The sequence below is a fragment of the Protopterus annectens genome, chromosome 3.part1 (assembly GCF_019279795.1).
Source record: "Protopterus annectens isolate FY-2018-M chromosome 3.part1, PAN1.0, whole genome shotgun sequence".
Taxonomy (NCBI): Eukaryota; Metazoa; Chordata; order Ceratodontiformes; family Protopteridae; genus Protopterus; species Protopterus annectens.
This window is the reverse complement of record NC_056732.1, coordinates 1,802,148,758-1,802,169,697: the sequence shown is the minus strand read 5'-3', so window position 1 is coordinate 1,802,169,697 and position 20,940 is coordinate 1,802,148,758.

Genomic DNA, 20,940 nt, shown 5'->3' with positions numbered 1-20,940 from the left:
ATACTGACAAACAACAATCCCCTCTCCTATAAAACAGGAATACTCCCTGACAATATCAGCGACCACCTCCTTACCTTTATCACTAAACAAAAATTCAACAATCCCAAGCCAACAACTTATCGTACCAAATACAACAAAACAGAATTCAACCTAGCATCCTTTCAAAATGAACTCAAGGAATATAACTGGTCAACTCTAAAATACCTCCCAATAGATGAAGCAGTAACCCATTTCAACAATACCTTCCTACAAATTCTAAACCAGCATGCCCCTTCCCGCTTAGTCAGAGTCAGTTCCAAAGCAGCCCCATGGCTCTCTAAAACAACTAAACAAACTATGCGAGCTAGAAATAAATTATGGAATAAATGGAGGTCCACAAAAAACGCTATTGACCATCAAAACTTCAAACACCTGAGAAACAAAACAAAGAAACTTACCTATCTGGATAAGAAAAACTACCACTTTCAATATCAACAAAACCAAAATCAAAACCCAAAACAATTTTGGTCAGGAATAAACAAACTACTCCATCCAGGCAACACCAAAACACCTACCCCAGCTAGTTTAGCACAAACCCAACCTAACATAATAGCCAACACTTTCAACAACTTCTTCTCTCAAACTGTCACCTCTCTTGCAAGCACCATGACTCCCCACCCCCCCATCCAAATTCCCCCCACTCAAAACAGTACCCACATGCTAAAGTTTAATACCGTCTCAACAACCTACATACGTAAACTACTATCTAAACTCAAACCCTGCACCCCTTCTGCTGACAAACTTCCAGCCGAATATCTACAACTAGCTGCAACCGAAATAGCCTACCCAGTCTCCATCTTAATAAACAGAACTATAACTGAATCCAAAATCCCATCCTGCTGGAAAATCTCCCATATTATTCCCCTCCATAAAGGAGGAAACTCCAATGAACTCTCCAATTTTCGACCTATTGCCCTTCTATCTCCTCTATCCAAAATAATGGAACGCTGCATTCACCATCAACTTCTACATTATCTCTTGAATAACAACTTGCTTGTAGACTCTCAACATGGTTTTAGACCGTACCACAGTACTTCAACTGCCCTTCTCTCCTTCACTGACACTATCAATAAAAACCGTAATAACAACCTGTTCTCCTCTGCACTCTTCTTAGACCTCTCTAAAGCATTTGATATGGTCAACCATCAACTTCTCCTCGATACCTTAAAATCCCTCTCACTGGATTCACAAGCTTTACAATGGTTCGACTCATACTTGACTAATAGAAAACAAGCAGTCCTCTGGGACAGCCATCTATCCTCTCAACTCCCAGTTACTATTGGCGTCCCACAAGGATCCATCCTAGGTCCCCTACTTTTCTCAATTTTCATAAATAACCTGCCCACTTCCCTCCCGACATCTACTTGTATACAGTATGCAGATGATTCCACTCTCATCTGCTCTGCTTCTTCCCCAGCAGAACTCCACTCTGCTACCCAATTGGTCTTCACTGCAGCAGAAAAAGGTTTCAACATATCTGTCTCCTCCTAAATCCCAAAAAAACAAAACTACTACTCTTCACCCCAACCTTTAAATCCACCCCAATCACTTTTTCCATTGCATCCTGTAATGGCACTATCATCAAACCTGACTATTGCACTAAACTGCTAGGTGTCACCATAGACAATCAGCTAAATTTTGACTATCACATTGATTTAACTATCAAGACAGTCAATAAAAGATTGGTGCCCTCTACAGACTTAAGCCCTTTCTTACTGCTACTTCCCGAGTGGCTCTCGCCCAAACTCACCTTATTTCTACATTATTGTATGCCTCTCCTTCCTTTATCAACATATCTAAAGCTAATCTTAAGAAACTGAATACTGCCTACCACAGTATAGCCAGATTTGCCACTGGCTCTCTATTCCAAACTCATCACTGTCTTAACTTAAAGAAACTAAACTGGCTTGAACTTCCAAACTTAATACTCCTACAACAACTGATCATCACTTTTAAAATTCTACATTACCCCTCCAACACACCCATACTAAATAAAATCATCACACCTTATAAAAATCTCACTACACTCAGATCAGCCAACAAGCTTCTAGTTACCACATTGAAATCTCATAATAAATCAGGGGATTCCTTATTTGCAAACACTATCGGTTCTTACTGGAATAAACTTCCAGCAGAACTGACCTCCCTAGGCTCATGTCACCTTTTCAAAAAACAGATGAAAACTCACCTACTAATTCATTGGCTATGTCCCTGCTCCAATCCCGACTGAACTCAGCAACCTTATTACTCACTCTAGTCTGCTCCTGTGTACTTTTGCACTCCTGTTCTAACTTAGACTGACTTCCGCAGCCCCCTTTTTTGTACCGTCACTCTTTTTTCAAATTTCTGTTTGCCTCCCCCTCTGACCTTCTGTTTTTTCTGTCTCTTGCTTCTTTTAGCTGAGCTCCTATAATACTGCTACCTTTGCATTTCATCAATATCTTTGTTTCCCCCTCTCCTTTTCCGACTGGCTACTCCCGAGCTTTACTAAGTCCATAATACCTGTACCAAACAGATACTGTACTTTTTCCACATTCTGTTTACCTTATTTTCTCCCTTTTCCTTATCTTTAACTACATAACTTACGTGTTTCACTAGCAACCTGCATATTTAACACTGTATAATAACCATTTTTGCCAATACCTGATTTTGTTGTCATGACTAGTGACTAGTGATATTTTTTTAACTTTAATTTGTATTTTATAATACTGGAGTTTATCTCCTCAGCCCCTTGTCTGAACTTTGTTTGTCATCTACTCAGACTACTCCATGAAAACTGTATATGCATTTGTATTTTGCCTTATTACATTATGTTATTGTTTGTTTATTAGTGACTTCCTAAACTGTAGTGTTTTAGTCTGATAGTGGAGCTTTTCTCCTCGGGCCTCTGCTGAAAATGGACATGTATCCAGCCAGACTAGCCCGGTTAACAAATGTAAAATAAATAAATAAATAAATAAAATATTGTGGTATTCTGGGTGAAAGCAGGATACTACTCAGGGCTAGGGTCATATCTTCATGGGCCACATGATCCAAGAGCAATTCCATGTTTCTTTTCATGTAGTCCAGGGATGTACGTCTCAAGTCATTCACTCCAACATGGACAATGACAGAGTCATATCTGAACTTGTTGTGGACTGACTTGAGTTCATGCGTTATGTGGCAGATCCTGGCACCCGACAGGCAGCTGACTGTAATTTTCTACTTGTTCAGCCTGGTGAGTGGGACATCACTGTGCCTGGCTATAGTCACCTATGAATAAGTGTTAGGTGCGTTGTCTTGCCTTAGGGGCTGTTGCTGGGTGGCACACTGGTGTTGTGAGCTATGTGACACTTTGTTTGTGACTGGTGTCAGACCTGCTGACACCAATCAATGTGTTCTTCTGACTGACTTGATGTACATGCTTTCTTTTTAAAGAGAATTTTGAATGTATGTTATGCCAGAGGCAGCTGACCTAGAGATGATGTCATGGTGTGCCAGAGCTGAAAGAATAGAATCTTCACAACAGCTGCTTGTTTACTTTTCAAAGTCTGTTATGAGAGAGTAGAATTCTCATAACAGCTTCCTGTTACTTTTAAAAATCTGCTATAAAAGCAGGTTATCTGTCAATTAAAGGGGGGTAATTGTGCAATCAAACATTTATTTAGTTGTTTCCAGAGCTGTTCAAGATGTTCAGGAGTAGTAGTCCAATTATCTTCTGAGTAGTTGTTCCATTTGCCGAGGACAGACAGCAGCCTGAAGTGTGGGCATAATTCATCCTCTTGTCTTGCAGAAGTAAGAGAATAATCTTGCCTTGCTGAGTTATTTAGATTAGATAGGGACAGTTAATCTTCAGATAGGGAACTACAGCTAGTTAGAGGTTTTTCTAAAATCAGTGTGAAATCTATCCTACAGAGTTGTTTTCATATTTCCTGCATGTGAAACTCTGTTGTTTATTGGAATCAGTTAATCAGTATTTGCATGTTTTAAATCCTTTTATTTATTGTTAAATATTTTACTACTTGTCATTATGTCTGGTTATTTGGTGCATATTATTAATAACTTGAGAGTGTTTATGCTTACTGTGATAACACCAAGGCCACTCTGAAAAGCCTTACTGCTTGAGTTGCATGCTATCATTTGTATCAATATCTATTTTACCCAATATAATTGAACACCCCTTTTTAAAGGTATTGTGGTATTTGATAGTTGGCAGCCCTTTACCTTGTAATTTGGCCAAAGGAACCCAGCAAGTAAATCTGTCAGTCTTGACCAAGAGTGTGTGTATGTGTGAATATCAGAAATTTAAGAGTGAGTGTGTCAGATACCTAGAACTGGGTCACAATGTTCTGCAGTGGTTAGTGTAGACACTCATTTGGGGACCTGGAGGGAAGCATATAGTCCAGTCCCAGGTTTGGAACCTGTTCTTGGTGTACTCTATGGGGAAGTTGTCTATTTCAGATTCATAAACCAGAGGCTCCCTTCACTCTGGAATAAAATCCCAGTCCAGGTAAGGCAGAGTCCCTCATTCACTCTCTTCAAGTGGAATCTTGATGAGTGGATGGGAGATCATAAGTTTACCCCAGGTATCACTTCTGTGTCACTGTTAGACAGAGGCACAGTATACTAACCTCAAAAAGGGGCATAGCAAAATTAATTTAAAATGGGTGGCGAAAGCCAAGCACACTCTGGCTAGGCTTATAAATGCCCTAGGGCAGATAGCCTAGTATGAACCTATGAACCTATGAACCTATTTCTATCCCTGATTTTAGTGACACTCCCTTACTGGAGACAGTGGTGAGGATTGAGACAGCTTAGTTACTGCCCCAAGGTAAAGAGGGCTTATCACAATGAGTGTAGGTTGAGACTGTGACAAAGGGAGATACTGTCAGCTCCCAGCAGTGGAGGTTTCATCTGAGATAATGTCAGATGACAAGAAATTATATAATTCTGCAAGCTATCCCACCAGTAATATTTGAGATATTAATTTGAGAAATCTCTTAGTGAGACACAGCATTCTGTATTCTGTCTTGGACTTGACAACAGCGAGAAATCCATTCAGCACATTTGCCTTGCTCTTAAGTAAGTCAACTAGGGTATAGTAATTTTAGATTCAGTCAGGAATGTAATGAAGCATCGTTTAGACATTTTCTTTATTTATATGAGACTGTCCTGCAATGTTGTTTTAAATATTTCCTGTGGTTTTGAACTCTGATGTCACTGTGAATATATGCTGAACATTTTCTTGTTCTTTTATTTATTATTAAATATATTTAAACTTTCATTGTGGCTGATGTTTGTGAGACATATTTAAATTTTGAGAGTACTTGTATATTTATTTGGTGACACTCTGGGCCATTCCTAATAGCCTTGCTCTTGGTCAAACTACCATGTGTATTACTATTAATATTACACAGTAAAATTGGCCACCCTTTGTTAAGGGCTTTAAAGTAGCTAAGAGTTGGCTGGTGGCAGTGATAACTACCTTATAGTCTGGACAAAAGGAGGAATAGCTAGTAAACCTGTGCCAGCCTTTCCCAGATGTGTGTGTGTGTGTGTGTGTGTGTGTCAGCTACTTGGGCAAGGACACTAAGCACTGGTTGGACAGAGAGGATGCTGGAAGTCTTGGCTTGGCCACTCAGCTGAGATCTCAACTCTATAGCTGTGCCAGTGGGGAGTCTTACTAGGGATCTGGAGAATGAGGGAGAAACAGCCCAGGACTGACTGTATTCAGCTGCATCTGGAAATATGTGTGTGTACCTGTTATCTTCCCAGTGTATGTCCCCCAGTGGTGCCAGTGGTGAGGATTGAACCTCCTTGATTACTGGTCCAGTGGTTGATCGTCGCAGAGACAAACGTTACTTCATATGTATATGAAAGTGTAAGAGAGTAGCATAGACATGGTGCCATTTAGTAGCAAATAACACTTCCGGCCCCTGTATGACATACATAATCAAAGACTCTGTTATGTCCTCCTGGTTGTACACTTCTGAAAACAGGGTTGTAGTTTTATTTTTCTGCTAGTATGTTAACATGAGGATTGTTGGGTACTTGTTTTAGTGCAGCTTCATGGCAGTTTGACATATTTATTTTATGTTCTCAAGAATATTTCAAGGGTGAGGACTATCATTTTAACCAAGAACTAGAGATTGTGGTATTATGGAGAAATATGACTAGAGAACAGAAAAAGATTGTCTTATTTGTGAAGCTGTAAGCATGTAGCTCAGATTAAAGTTTGCAATCTATGTTGTTTTGCCCACTGGGCTACTGCAAGTCTAACAATATCTATTGTGTTTTGTTTTAGCTTGTGCAGAGATAAAAGGTCAAGGCTGTTTGCAGAGAATAACAAAACATATGTGTAGTTTCATTCAGAGTGAAAAAGAGAAAATGTTTAGCTCAGTTGGAGACAGGCTAAAAAAAGAATTAACATTTCTCCAGGTGAGTTTGTTGGCTGCTGAATACCTAATGCTGGTGTTTCTTTATTTGCTGTGATTCAAGGCATGTTTTCCAGAAATGTATACACTATGTGAATATTTTATAGTTCACAATTATTTGCTTAAGAGATTCTATAAATTATATTAAAGATTGCAGAAAATGCTGGAAACCACAATAAAACAATCTTGATTAAGTAGGAGATGGTAAAGAAAGAGGTCTGATAAAAGACATAAAAGAAGTAGAATACCCCTCATATCTTGGATTAGAAGAAGAGGACATGTATGAAGGAATATTTATAAGAAAGCTGGAGAATTTATATAAAACGATAGACACATTGTTAAAAGAGGATGGCAAAAGGAGCATACACTAGGGTAGGTAAGGTACAGGCTATGCAGACTATTATCCTTCCACACATAATATGTGTAATCAGGCATATACATCAGAGATAAGACCACCCACTAGTAGAAAAGATACAAGGTCTAACTGAGGAATATGAGGGTAAGGTACACCAACACAGAATCATGAGGCAAGAACTTTTAATACTAGCAACAGAGGGGGTTGAGAATTGATACATATCCCTTCTCATATTGTGGCATTTAACCACAGAGAGGGGATGGGATTGATATATATCCCTTCTCAGATTGTGGTATTTAACCACAGATGGGGGATGGGGATTGATACATATCCCTTCTCAGATTGTGGTATTTAACCACAGATGGGGGTTGGAGATTGATACATATCCCTTCTCAGATTGTGGCATTTAACCACAGAGGGGGGTTGGAGATTGATACATATCCCTTCTCAGATTATGGTATTTAACCACAGATGGAGGATGGGGATTGATACATATCCCTTCTCAGATTGTGGCATTTAACCACAGAGGGGGGATGGGGATTGATACATATCCCTTCTCAGATTGTGGCATTTAACCACAGAGGGGGGATGGGATTGATACATATCCCTTCTCAGATTGTGGCATTTAACCACAGAGGGGGGATGGGATTGATACATATCCCTTCTCAGATTGTGGTATTTAACCACAGAGGGGGGATGGGGATTGATACATATCCCTTCTCAGATTGTGGCATTTAACCACAGAGGGGGGATGGGATTGATACATATCCCTTCTCAGATTCTGGTATTTAACCACAGATGGAGGATGGGATTGATACATATCCCTTCTCAGATTGTGGCATTTAACCATGGGGGGTGGGGGGTGGGGATTGATGCATATCCCTTCTCAGATTGTGGCATTTAACCACAGAGAGGGGATGGGGATCGATACATATCCCTTCTCAGATTGTGGTATTTAACCACAGAGGGGGGGATGGGATTGATACATATCCCTTCTCAGGTTGTGACATTTAACAACAGAGGAGGATGGGGATTGATACATATCCCTTCTCAGATTGTGGTATTTAACCACAGATGGGGGATGGGGATTGATACATATCCCTTCTCAGATTGTGGCATTTAACCACAGATGGGGGATGGGGATTGATACATATCCCTTCTCAGATTGTGGCATTTAACTACAGATGGGGGATGGGGATTGATACATATCCCTTCTCAGATTATGGTATTTAACCACAGATGGAGGATGGGGATTGATACATATCCCTTCTCAGATTGTGGCATTTAACCATGGGGGGTGGGGAGTGGGGACTGATACATATCCCTTCTCAGATTGTGGCATTTAACCACAGAGGGGGGATGGGGATCGATACATATCCCTTCTCAGATTGTGGTATTTAACCACAGAGGGGGGGATGGGATTGATACATATCCCTTCTCAGGTTGTGACATTTAACGACAGAGGAGGATGGGGATTGATACATATCCCTTCTCAGATTGTGGTATTTAACCACAGAGGGGGAATGGGATTGATACATATTCCTTCTCAGGTTGTGACAGTTAACCAGAGAGGAGGATGGGGATTGATACATATCCTTTCTCAGATTGTGGCATTTCACCTGGCACAGTGGATTAGATTACATGAAGAGAGAATGAAGTCCAAAATATTGAAAGAAAAGGAACTGTCCTTGTAAAGAGAACCAGGCTAGTGAACCTGGAATTGAGTGATGGGGCTAAAGTTAGGGGATGTGACGTGGAAATCACCTGTGTATAAGAGAAATTGGGATTAACCAGAGATTAAAAATGTAATATATAAACAAATACAAACAGAATGGGGAGAAGTTTTAAGCAAACAGTTGAACAGGGCAGTTTAAACAACAACAATATACAATTAGAGGAAAGAAGATTAATGTATGATAAGATGCAGAGCCAATTTCAGGTCAGAGATGAGCTACAAAATGTGCTACTTCAGTACTGGAAGGAAACAACAGTGGAAAATGGGAAAGTGTGAAAAAAGAAAGAGAGGGCTCGAAATATAAAGATATCAGACAGCACAGAAGTGAAAAAAGAAGAGCTAGGCTTGAAAGGATATGGTCAGGTAAAGAAACTATACAAGAGGGATTAACATGCAATGAATATACTTGAGAATATTACACCAATCTGAATAAAATAAGGTGTGATAAGGGAGATGTGAAGATAAAGTGCTAGAGATGTTGAACAATTGAGGCAGGAATTGTACACATGTTTTAGGAATGTCACATGCACAGATGGCAACAAGTAAAAAAAGTATGGCAAAAAAATCATAAACCTATACATTGGATTTTTGAAACCTTAGGCTGTGAATAGAAAGAGAAGAAGTAGAATGGGAAACAATTATGAGATTAATACCAATTTATGTTCCAAAATCAGTGCATGCGATGGAATGGAGAACTTACACTACCAGAGGGGAAGTTTATATATGGAATTTTTAAAACTGATAAGATGAACAGAGTACCATTATAAAATGAACAGGATGGAAAGAAAGCCAACAAAATGTAACTGTGTGACATCATTCTATTAGAATCTGAACAAAAGAATGAAATGATAAGATCATCTGAACATTTGATGGGAGATGGAAAATGTAATATTGCAAACTGTATAGTTGCAAAAGACAATACCAATGGTCCTATGTAAATAGGTATATATTCCCCCCCCCCCTTTTTAAAGTTTTTGAAAGGCAGATACTTCTGAAATTATTGTATACATGGATGAGTACACTACTGCAGTTGTCTCATTGTTAATTACAATTTCCCTGTTAACATTACTGTTTATATGGCATGCATACTGTATATATATATATATATATATATATATATATATATATATATATATATATATATTAGTATTTTATATTGTTTTGTTGGAAAAAATCAATAAAAAATGATACATTAAAAAGCTGCTGACTAGGTTTAAAAAGCCTTTTTATAAGTCATATTACAGTGCATTTATCTATACGTATATATTATTTTACTACCATAAAAGTTTAAAGCATAGCTACCCCTCCCTTACTCAGACTGCTTACACCATGTCACAGATGATATGACAAATGTCAGAGGGCAGTCCTGGAGAAATTGGATGAACAGCACTTTGTTATGAGAAAACACTTGATGTCCTTAAGGGAGCTGTTAGCATTACTGTTTATATGACACATGTATAAATGTGTTCAATTATTTTGTTGGAAAAATCAAAAAATGTTGGAAGGTTAAAATCTGCTGGTCTTTTTAAGATTTCTAAGCCTGCTTGGTCCTGGGGCTACTAGATCCTGTCACAATGTGCTGTTTTACAGTCAGCTGAAAATAACCACACCCAAACACTGAAACAATTATCATCATGTCTTGATCTTATCCGCAGTATTGAGTATCCCTGTATCACTCTAAATGGTTATTATTTTCTATTTTTATATCCCAAAATGGCAGTATTGACAAGATTTCAGTCTGCAGTCAGTATTTTTTGCCTTCCTGATGGAATTGGATGGAATACAGAGTGCATTATTGTGATATTACTATGCTTCAGTCCCTCCTGCTTTATATTGAGAATATTATGACTTTTTAATGTTTACCTTTTGCAAACAAAATTGTCTTTTTGCCTTTTGCAATGACTTTCTTTGATGTTTTTAGTATTCTTTTTCAATGTTCATCTCTTACACAGCATTTTCGATTTCAATGTTATGCTTAGAACATCAGCAATGTTTTTTTAAAGAAAATTGTTGTTTCAAGACCCTTTTTGTAACTGTAGTATGAAGCTGATCCTTTATGACTGATGAAACACTCATAAAGCAACTAACACTGCAGCTGCTGGCTAGCTTTAAGACATTTTATAAGTCAATTAGATATAACCACTAATCTGCCTAATTACATTGTATTTTTTTTACTGTCATAAAATTTTAAAGAAAAAGCTGCCCTTCCCTTATTCAGACTGCTTATACAGTGTCACAGATGATACAACAAACATCAGCAGAAAATGCAGAGGGCAGTCCTGAAAAAAGGGATGAACAACACTTTATGAGAAAACACTTGATGTTCTTAAAGGGTCATTTGCATATATCCCTTGGGCCTCCATTACAGGAGATATAAGGTATAACACAATGAAAACTTGACATTTAGTGGAAGTTCTGGATGGTCATGGTTCAATCCATCTATCCTTTCCTAAGGAAAGATGATCGGATGTGCTGCATAGAGCTCCATGATGTGTACTAACTATCAAGATATACAAGTGCTTCTGGAGATATCTATGCTTCCAGCTGGGAGACCGTCACTACTAGTTCAGTAGCACTGTCCTTTGGTTTCACTGCAGCCCCCTATGTTTTCATTAAATGCATGACAGTGGTTGTGGCTCACTTGAGGCTGCACGGATTCTGGGTGTTTCCTTATCTAGATGACTGGCTCCTTTCTGCTTCCACCAAACTTCTACTCATTTAAATCAGGGACTGCTTGCTCCATCTATGTCTTCCACTAAGTATTACTGTCATTTAATCCCCAGAGTTCGTTAGTGCCCATCTAGATACCAGGTTTCAATAGCAACTCAACTGCAGACAAGAGTGGAAATCTTATGAAGACTAGCATCACACATTCTTTCTCTTCATTCCCCCTTGCCAAATTGCTCTTACAACTACCAGGGTCAATGTCAGCGTCAGCAGGTCTAGTGCCACTGGCTCGCTTTCACATGAGAGTCATAGAGTGGACCCTAGCAGTACAGTGGTCCACTAGACACCATCCTCTTTCAGCACTTAATCATATTATGAACATCTGCAGGCATCACATAGCATGGTGGTTACATGCAAAATAAATCATTCAGGGTTGCCCTTTTTCCTTTGTCTGAACCCAAAGCCACAGTGACCATGGATGCCTCTTAATTAGGGTAGGGGGGCATTATATGGGAAGGGCTGTCCAGGGCATGGGGTCTCAGACAGAGGCCACTCTTCACATCAAAATCCTAAAAATGAGAGCAGTCTTATTGGTGTTGCAGGTGTTTCAAGATGTTCTCCCTCTAGGGATAATTGCTATTTAGACAGAAGCAGTGAGAGTCTGGCAATGGGTAATTTCTTCCAGATGCTTTCTCTTGGCAATGCATATTCTAGGGAAAGCCATCGTGTTAGCAAACAAATTGAACAGGTCCATTATGCTTCTTCATGAGTGGTCTCCCAATCAGTCATTAGCAGAAATTATATTTTGCCAATAGGGTCTACCATGCTGTGACCTATTCTCTTCCCCCTCAACACCAAGTGCAGCAGGTACTTTGCCCTAATTCTCTCAGAGGGGGAATCATCGAGAGACTGTCTGGTTCACAATTGGCCCTCTGGTTTACTATATGACTTCCTTCCAACACTTTTCATCCCAAAGTTTATTCAGAAAGTGTAGAATATGTGTGTGTGTGTGTGTGTGTGTGTGTGTGTGTGTGTGTGTGTGTGTGTGTGTGTGTGTGTTGCACCTTTAAGAAACATTTCCAGGGACTGAATGTAAATATATAAATAGAAAACATGTGCTAGCTTCAGTGCAATTTTGAGAGTACAGTCAGAGAGTGAGCATGTATGAGAGAAATAGTCTGTCTGTGTATAAGTTTATCTAAGTTAAAGTTATTTGCCTCAATCCTGATGTGTTTGTACATAATAAAGCTGCTTGAACAAAACCCATGCATGTTCATCTATCTCATCCTGATGAGACAAATGACATGGTGTCAGAACTGGGATTCCAGAGATTGCTTTTCAGAGATACGAGGTGCAGAAGCAACAGTGAAAGTAGAAAAACAGAAATGAAAGCAAAAAAAAAGGACCAGAAATAAGCTAAAGGTAATGCAAACTATCACAAACAATTATTTTATTAAGAGATAAAATGGAGCATTACAAGGGCACAAAACACATTGCTAAGCAAACGAATATCACAGAAACATTTATTAAGCAAACAAAAGGCATAAAACGTTTATTAATTAAGTGAAATGTTTGAAGTTAAGATATCTGATAAAACAATTACCAGAAAAGCAGATAGGTGGCTCAGAGTCACCTCGGAATTGCTAAACAAGCATGTTTAGAGTAAAACAAGCACAAGAAAAGAGATTAATAGGGCAGAACGAATATAATAAAGGGCGGAAAGGGCATATTAAGCATAAATAAAGTAAGGTGACTGCATTTTTTTTTGGCAAACTACAGTGTTTTAGCATAAACAGTTATTTTGCATTAACTACAGCTCTGTAAGGCATAACTAAGAGTTATTCTAAGCATCTCAAAGTGTATAAAAGTGCTTACAGTGTGTGTTTATTACTGTGAATTTATTCTGAAGAGTTTATTGTGTGCAAAGTGCAACTATTTTGTGAAGTGCAGTCAAATACAGCCATTTCTAAATGTTTCTTGTGCTGGGTGTTTCTACTCACAAAATGCCACCATTACAGAGTGTTTCTTGAATTGTAAAGAATTGCTTAGCAAAGTACAGCCATTTTGTACGTGTTTCAGTGTGCTGTGTACTGTTTATTTGCAACATACAGTTACTTCATCATGTTTCTCACTCTGAGCTTCTTCTGCTGCTGAGTTTAGTCGCAATGTGCAGTTACTTTGAAATGTTTCTTAAAATGGTGATAAACGACTTTACGGTACAATAATTTTAGAGAGTTACAGTGCCCGGGAGATTTATTTTGCAAAGTATTTCACAGAGTTCAATTAGTCAGAAACTTATTGTGCTATTGGGCATAGTTACAAGTACTGATATAAATTTCTGGCATATATATGTATGTGTGTGTGTTTGTGAATACTTGCAAAACCTTTGCTGATGTATTAATATGGCAGAGGCATTTCGCAGACCAGGTCCACTTGTATTTGATCAAAATATTGCAAAGAACTGGAGAACATTTGAGCAAGAATACAATATTTTCATGCAGGCAGCTTACTCAGAAAAAGATGCATGTACCAGGGCATTCATTTTGCTAAACCTAGCTGGGTCAGAGGCCATTGATAGAGAGCATTCATTTGTGTATGCACCAGCAGTGTATGAAGGTGAAAACTATCATATTGTTGCCCAGGCTGAATCAAGTGAAGATCCTGAGTGTCTGAAGTGTAAATTTAGAGAAATGTGTACCCCCCCCCCCCCCCCCACAAGACCAATGTTACATTAGAGAGGCATTTGTTTTACACCAGAGACTAAAGGCCAGGGGAAACATTTGCAACCTACATTACTGACTTGAGAAACAAAGCTAAAACTTGCATGTTTGGTGATTTAAAAGTAGAGCTAATAAAGAACAGGCTTGTGTGTGGTATTAATAGTGCTGCTGTGAGAAAGATTTTGCTTTGTGACAGAGATTTAATGTTGAGCAAGGCTACTGAGATTTGTCAAATCTATGAAGCTACAGAAAGGCGCACAAGTATGCTTGCAATTGACAAGAGTATGGTTTCAGCAGGCTCTAGAGCAAATGTAGACAGCATGCAACATGTGGCAAACAGAAACAAGCCTAAGCATATGGCAGCTGCAGCCCCTGCAGGTGTGGCAGGGAAAACCCAAAGTTTTCCAGCAAGTTTTAAGACTAGTTAAGTTAAAGGAGCATGCTCAGTGCAGGAACAAACGCTGCTCAGTACAGCACAAGGGTGAATCAGCAAAATCCAAGTCAAGCTTCATTGTTAGTTGTCTTAATCATGGTGCCTGTGATGGCCAAACACTAGCCTAGTAATCAAGGAGCCTCAATCCTCACTACTGGCAACAGTGAGGGACGTACACACTGGGAGGATGACAAGTACACTAAAGTGCAATTTTCCTTAAGAACAATCAGAGACCACAGTCAGTCTGTGACTGGTTTCTCCCTTTCTCGAGATCCCCAATAAGACTCCCTACTGGCACAGCTATAGGGTTGAGATATATGCTGAGTGGCCAAACCAAGACCTCCACTCTGTCCAACCAGTGCTTCATGTGCCTGCCCAAGTAGCATAAACACACACACTCTTTAAGATTTGATATATGTACACACACACACACACACACACACACACACACACACACACACACACACACACACACGGGAAAGGCCGGCACAAGTTTACTAGCTTTGCCCCTTTTGCCCAGACTATAAGGTAGTGCAGACTGCCACCATCCACTCCTTATCAACTACTTTAGGGCCCTAGGAAAAGGGTGTCCAATCTTACTGTGTAATGTTACTATTAATCCAAATGGTAGTCTGACCAAGAGGAAGGCTATTAGGAGTGACCTGCACAGTGGTATCAAATAAATATGCAAGTACTCTCAGAGCTTAAATGTGTCTCACAAATATCAACCACAAAGATAGGTTTAAATATATTTAATAATAAATAATAAAAGAACAAGAAAATACTCATTAAATCATCACAGTAAACTTCAGAGTTGAAAATCAGAGAAAATATTTAAAACAACATTGCAGGACAGTTTCAAAGAAATACAGAACACGTCTAAACTAATATTTCTTATATTCCTTACTGAATCTAAAAAGAAATTACAGTACCCTAGTTAACTTACTTACAGCAAGACATGTATGGTGAATGGATCTTCTAGCTGATGTTGTTGTCAGGTCAAAGACAGATACAAAATGCACAGTCACTCTCTCAGAGAGCTCTTAAATTAATATGAAATATTACTGCTGGGATACTTGCAGTATGACATCATGTTTTGTCACCTGACTTCAGTTCCCAGGCTCAAAACAATGATTGCTAGAAACTGCTAGTATTTAGCATCTCCCTGTGAAAATACATAGCCTTCAAATGTTTGTAACTGCTGGAAGACCTAAAACAATAAAACACAAAACAATGCAGAAGGCTCCCTAGTTTTAGACATCCTGTCTCCTTGCTGAATTGAAACCATCTCTTTTATTGCGCAGTTATAAAACAATCTAAATTCAACTATTTTACTGAAGTTTTGCAAGTTAACCTTCTATGTGCCAGTTCTCATGGTTAAAACATATACATTTCCACAATTACAATAGTTTATATACATTTCTGTTCTTATCCAGCAGGGTACACTGTGGTCACACCTCCAAGCTCAGTGCTATACAAACCCTTTTCACATACACTTCTGTAACAGCAGTTTGATATACACATAACAAACAGTTCTAACATTTGTAATACAAGCATAAGAATCATGTTGACATTCACAACTGACATATAATCATTTAAAAAATTCCAGATAGATGAGCTGGCAGTGTCTCTTTCACTCACACTTCTATATAAATCATATTAATATTCGCAAATGCAATATAATTATTTACAAAATTCCAGTGAGCTGGGCTGGCAATATTTAATTTTGTGATAGTGCCAACCATGAGTCTAAAAGAGAAAGGTGCTTAGCATTTGTTCAAAAATGTCACAAATGTAAAAAATGGAATAATTTTCATAAGTTTTGTAAATTAAGTAATCTTCACTCAGTTATAAATAAGGATCACTTAAAAAAGCAAATTGATCATGTAGACTGCAACTCTACTTTCTATGTAGATGGTGTTTCAGCGGTTAGTGAAAAGGTCAAAGCAGTAAACTTATTAGTAAAGGGCAAACTTTTTTGTACTGTCCTGATCCATGGCAAACCCACTGAGCTCAAAGTACACACTGGTTAAAAGTATAATGTCATGTCAGCAGAAACATTTGCCAAAGTAAGAGCTGGAGAACAACTTAATGTGGATAGTTGTGCAAGACTTGTTGCCTATGGTGGTGAAGAAATTCAAACTGAAGGCTCAGTAGTGCTTTCATGTTATTTGGTTGAGAACAGTTACAAGTTGTTGCTTTACAGAGGTCATATACCTGTGTTGTCATTATTAGGTCTCAGAGACACTGAGAAAGGACTTGATTTCCTTTAATAAAGAAATTCATCATACAAGCACATGTCCCAGTTCCAGTTCTAGCATCAGTGAAACTATTTTCTCAGAATATGCTGATGTTTTCGATGACAAGCTAGGCAAGCTTCCAGTTGTGTATTCCATGGAGTTAGACCCTGAGGTCAGTCCAGTGGTCAGACTGGCAAGAAGAGTTCCAATAGCTTTGCAGAACAAATAAAGCTCAGTTGGATAAAATGATGCAACAAGGTGTGATTTGTCCAATCGCAGAACCATCTGAATGGGTGTCATCTATGGTAGCAACTCATAAAAAAAGGCTCAGATGAGATCAGAATTTGCATCGACCCAAGAGACTTGAGACTTGAATAAGGCATTGAAGCGACCTCATCATCATATATGTACAGTCGAGGAAGTCGCAGTCCTGATACCGAATGCTACTGTATTTTCTGTCTTGGATGCAAAGAGTTCATTTTGGCAAGTAATGCTTGATCACAAATCTTCACTACTAACTACATTCAGTACCCCATTTGGAAGATATAGATTTCTCAGGATGCCATTTGATATAAATTCTGCAAGTGAAGTCTTTCAGTGTGCAATGGGACAGATTTTTTTTGGGCTATCCTGTGCCATAACAGTAGATGATTTATTGATTGGAGGCAATGGTGAAGTAGAGCATGAGAGAAACTTCAAGAAAGTTTTAGACAGAGTACGTGAAGTGAATTTAAAGCTCAACCCTCTAAAGTGTAAATTCAGACTACCAGAAGTCACATATGTAGGTCATTTGTTTAATAGTACTGAGTTACGACCAGACCCATCCAAGCAAACAGTTACTCTTGAGATGCCCGCTCCAGATAATGTTCAAGCTCTACCACAGCACCTTTAAGGGAGCTAACATGCAAAAATGTTGTATGGTCTTGGCTAGAACAGCACCAGAGAGCATTTGATAATCTTAAGCAGAAAATTGCCACTCCGCCTACATTAAGGTACTATGATGTCAATAAACCAGTTACTCTTTCCTGTGATACTTCAAAGTTTGGTCTTGGTGCAGTTATTCTTCAAAAGGCCAGGCCAGTAGTCTTTGCATCCAGAACTCTTACCCAAACTGAAATGCAATATGCTCAATTTGAGAAAGAACTTTTGGCAACTGTGTTTGCATGGTCCAGGTTTCCTGATTATATTTATGGTCGAGATATCCAGATTGAAACTGTTCATCAACCTCTAGTTACTATTTTAAAGAAGCCTATGCATTCTACTCCAGCAAGATTATAAAGAATGATGCTCAAATTACAAAAATACAACTTCAAAATGGTGTATACAAAAGGCAAACTTCTTTTTCTGGCTGATACTTTATCCAATCGTCCAGAACTACAACGGAACAGCCTGATGAAGAAAATTTTGACTTTGATGTCATGGAAGTGCATATTTTTTCAACCACTAGAATTGATTTGCTGAGAGATCATACAAAGACTGATCCTGTTTTGCAAAAGCTTAACCACTACATCCAGGGAGGATGTCCATCAAAGCAATGTAGTGTGCCGACTGAAGTACAAGCTTATTTTCTTTACAGACGTGAAATTTTGATGGAAGAGGACAGTATTTTCAAAGGTCCTAAAGCTGTTGCTCCTACGTCCTTACAATGTGAATATATCCAGATTTTGCATCATGGCCAGTCAGGTTCTGAATCTAGCAAAAGAAGGGTGGGAGGAGTAGTGCTTTGGCCTTCCCTAGAAAAAGATATTGACAAAGTACTTTCATTGTGTTCAGTATACAATAGCACAAAACCAAATGTGCAAAAAGAGCCTCTTCAGCTAAATCAAGTTCCTGAACAACCTCGGTCAACAGCAGCCACTGACATATTCAAACAATCAACGTTACTTAGTGTTGGTCTACTATTATTCGTCCTGGTTTAAGATTGTTCTGTTGCCTAACCTAACATCCACTGCTGTTATTACTCAGTTGAAACATAATTTCTCAGTCCATGGAAGTCCACGTGAACTTATATCTGACAATGGTACTCAATTTGCCAGTCAACGTGTTTCAGAAATTTGCAAGAGAATGGGACTTTGTACATGTTACTAGTAGTCCTGAATACACACAGTCAAATTGTCTAGTTGAACATGCAGTACAATTACTAGAGAAGTCAAAGTGTGACAATACTGATGTATTTTTGAATTTACTCAATCTCCGAAACATACCCTGTGACGATATACTTGACACACCTGCTCAGAGACTTCTATCCAGGTAAATCAGAACAATCTTGCCTATCAGTTCCAGTTTGTTGAGGCCTAAAGCTAAGACCAACCAACCAATCAAAGCCCTACTGTTCAGAAAACATTCTTTCCAGAAGTCCAGTTATGACAAAATGAGCAGATTTATTTGTTCATTGAAAAAAGGAGAGACAGTAAGGATACAAATGGCTAAAGGTTTTGACTGGATTGATCAAGTAACAGGTATATGTACGGAGCCAAGGTCATATTTTGTAAAATCTGAGGGTGTGGAATACAGGAGAAACTGCAGACATCTTCTTCCTGTATCAGAACTGATATCGCAGCCTTGTTCCTCGGATACAGACGCTTAATCTCAGAGCAATCCAGACAATGTTCCTGTTGCAGAACATGTATTAACTCCAATTTCTATTCCAGATGATGTTCCAGATGTCCTTAAGGTTGAACATTCAACAGAGACAGTTCCAGTTGCTAAATCTGATTGCTAAATCTGATTCTAAATTCTATGTCACACAATTTAATTACATCTGTAGACCAAGTGTGAAATACACAGCAACCTGGACATGCTTGTCTATATGTATTTAGTTTTGTATAATTGCATGTCAAAGAATTATCTTGTATTTATTGCATGCCAATCAATGTCATTAATGAAGTGTGATTCATTTCTCAGATTGAGGATGTAGAATATGTGTGTGTTGTACCTTTAAGAAGCATTTCCAAGGACTGAATGTGCATATATAAATAGCAAGCACGTGCTAGCTTCAGTGCCATTTTGAGAGTACAGCCAGAGAGTGAGCATGTATGACAGAAATAGTCAGTCTGTTTATAAGCTTATCTAAGTTGAAGTTATTTGCGTCAATCCTGATATGTTTGTTTATAAAAAGACTGCTTGAACAAAGCCCACGCATGTTTGTCTGTTTCATCCTGATAGGAAGAACAGCAGAAAGCATTATGGTGGAAGAGCAAGATGTGGTTTCCCTTCCTGTGGCCTCATCTAGTTCACCCTCCCTGAGTTTTGGATCCTGTTCAGGACCTTTTGTCTCACCCATTTGGACTGCCTTTACTGAACATGAAATGTCTCAAGCTAATCGAATGTTTTTTTCCATTTCCATTGATGGCTAGAAATTCCAGGCTTTCTACATCTGTTCATCACATCCTTATGTTACCTCAGAAGGCCTCTACCAGAAAGATTTACAAGAGTGAGTTGAAAAGATTTTCAGTCTGTGCTCAACATAGACAACTAGACCTCTTTTCAGCACCGATTCCAGCTATTTGTGATTTTCTGTCTTTAATTATTAGTAATGGGGCTAGTTATTCCACAGTTAAGGTTAAGGTGCAGCTAGCTGCAATATCAAATTTTCACTTGGGTGAAAAGAACTGTTTTGTAGCTTCATTGTGAAAACATTTCTTAAAGGCATTCTGCTGCTTCAATCTCTTATTAAGAACCCTATCCTCCCTTGGGACCTTACACTTATAGTTCATGCCTTGACCCAGCTCCTATTTGAGTGTGCCGACAGAGCAGAATTAAAGTATTTATCCTGGAAAACACTTTTCTTCACTGCCATTACATCAGCTAGATGGGTATCAGAGCTCTATGCATTCTTTTCCCAGCAACCTTATCTAATCTTTCATAAGGACAGAGTATCCCTCTGGACTAATTCTTTCCTTTCTGTCTAAAGTGGTGTCAGAAACTAAGTTTAACCAGATTATTAACCTACCAGTTTTCTTCCCAAATTTTTATAACAAAGGTGAATACATGCTCCATTTACTGAATGCGCCTACACAACTCCGATTTTATATTCATAGAACTAAAGTTCAAAGGAAATCAGAACAACTGTTTGTCTCCTTTTCCAAAGCTAAATTGGGAAAATCAGTGTCAGAAATAACCTTAGCCAGATGGCTCACTGATTGCATTGTATTCATTTATAAGACTAAATGACTATCATTGCCCAAACATCCTAAAATTCATTCTACCAGGGCTATGGCCACGTCTTCTGCTTTCTGCTCTAAAGCTTCCATAGATGACATTTGTGCAGCTGTTACTTGGTCCACTGACTTCTCATTTCTTTACAAGTTAGACACATTATCTAGGAAAAGAACAGCT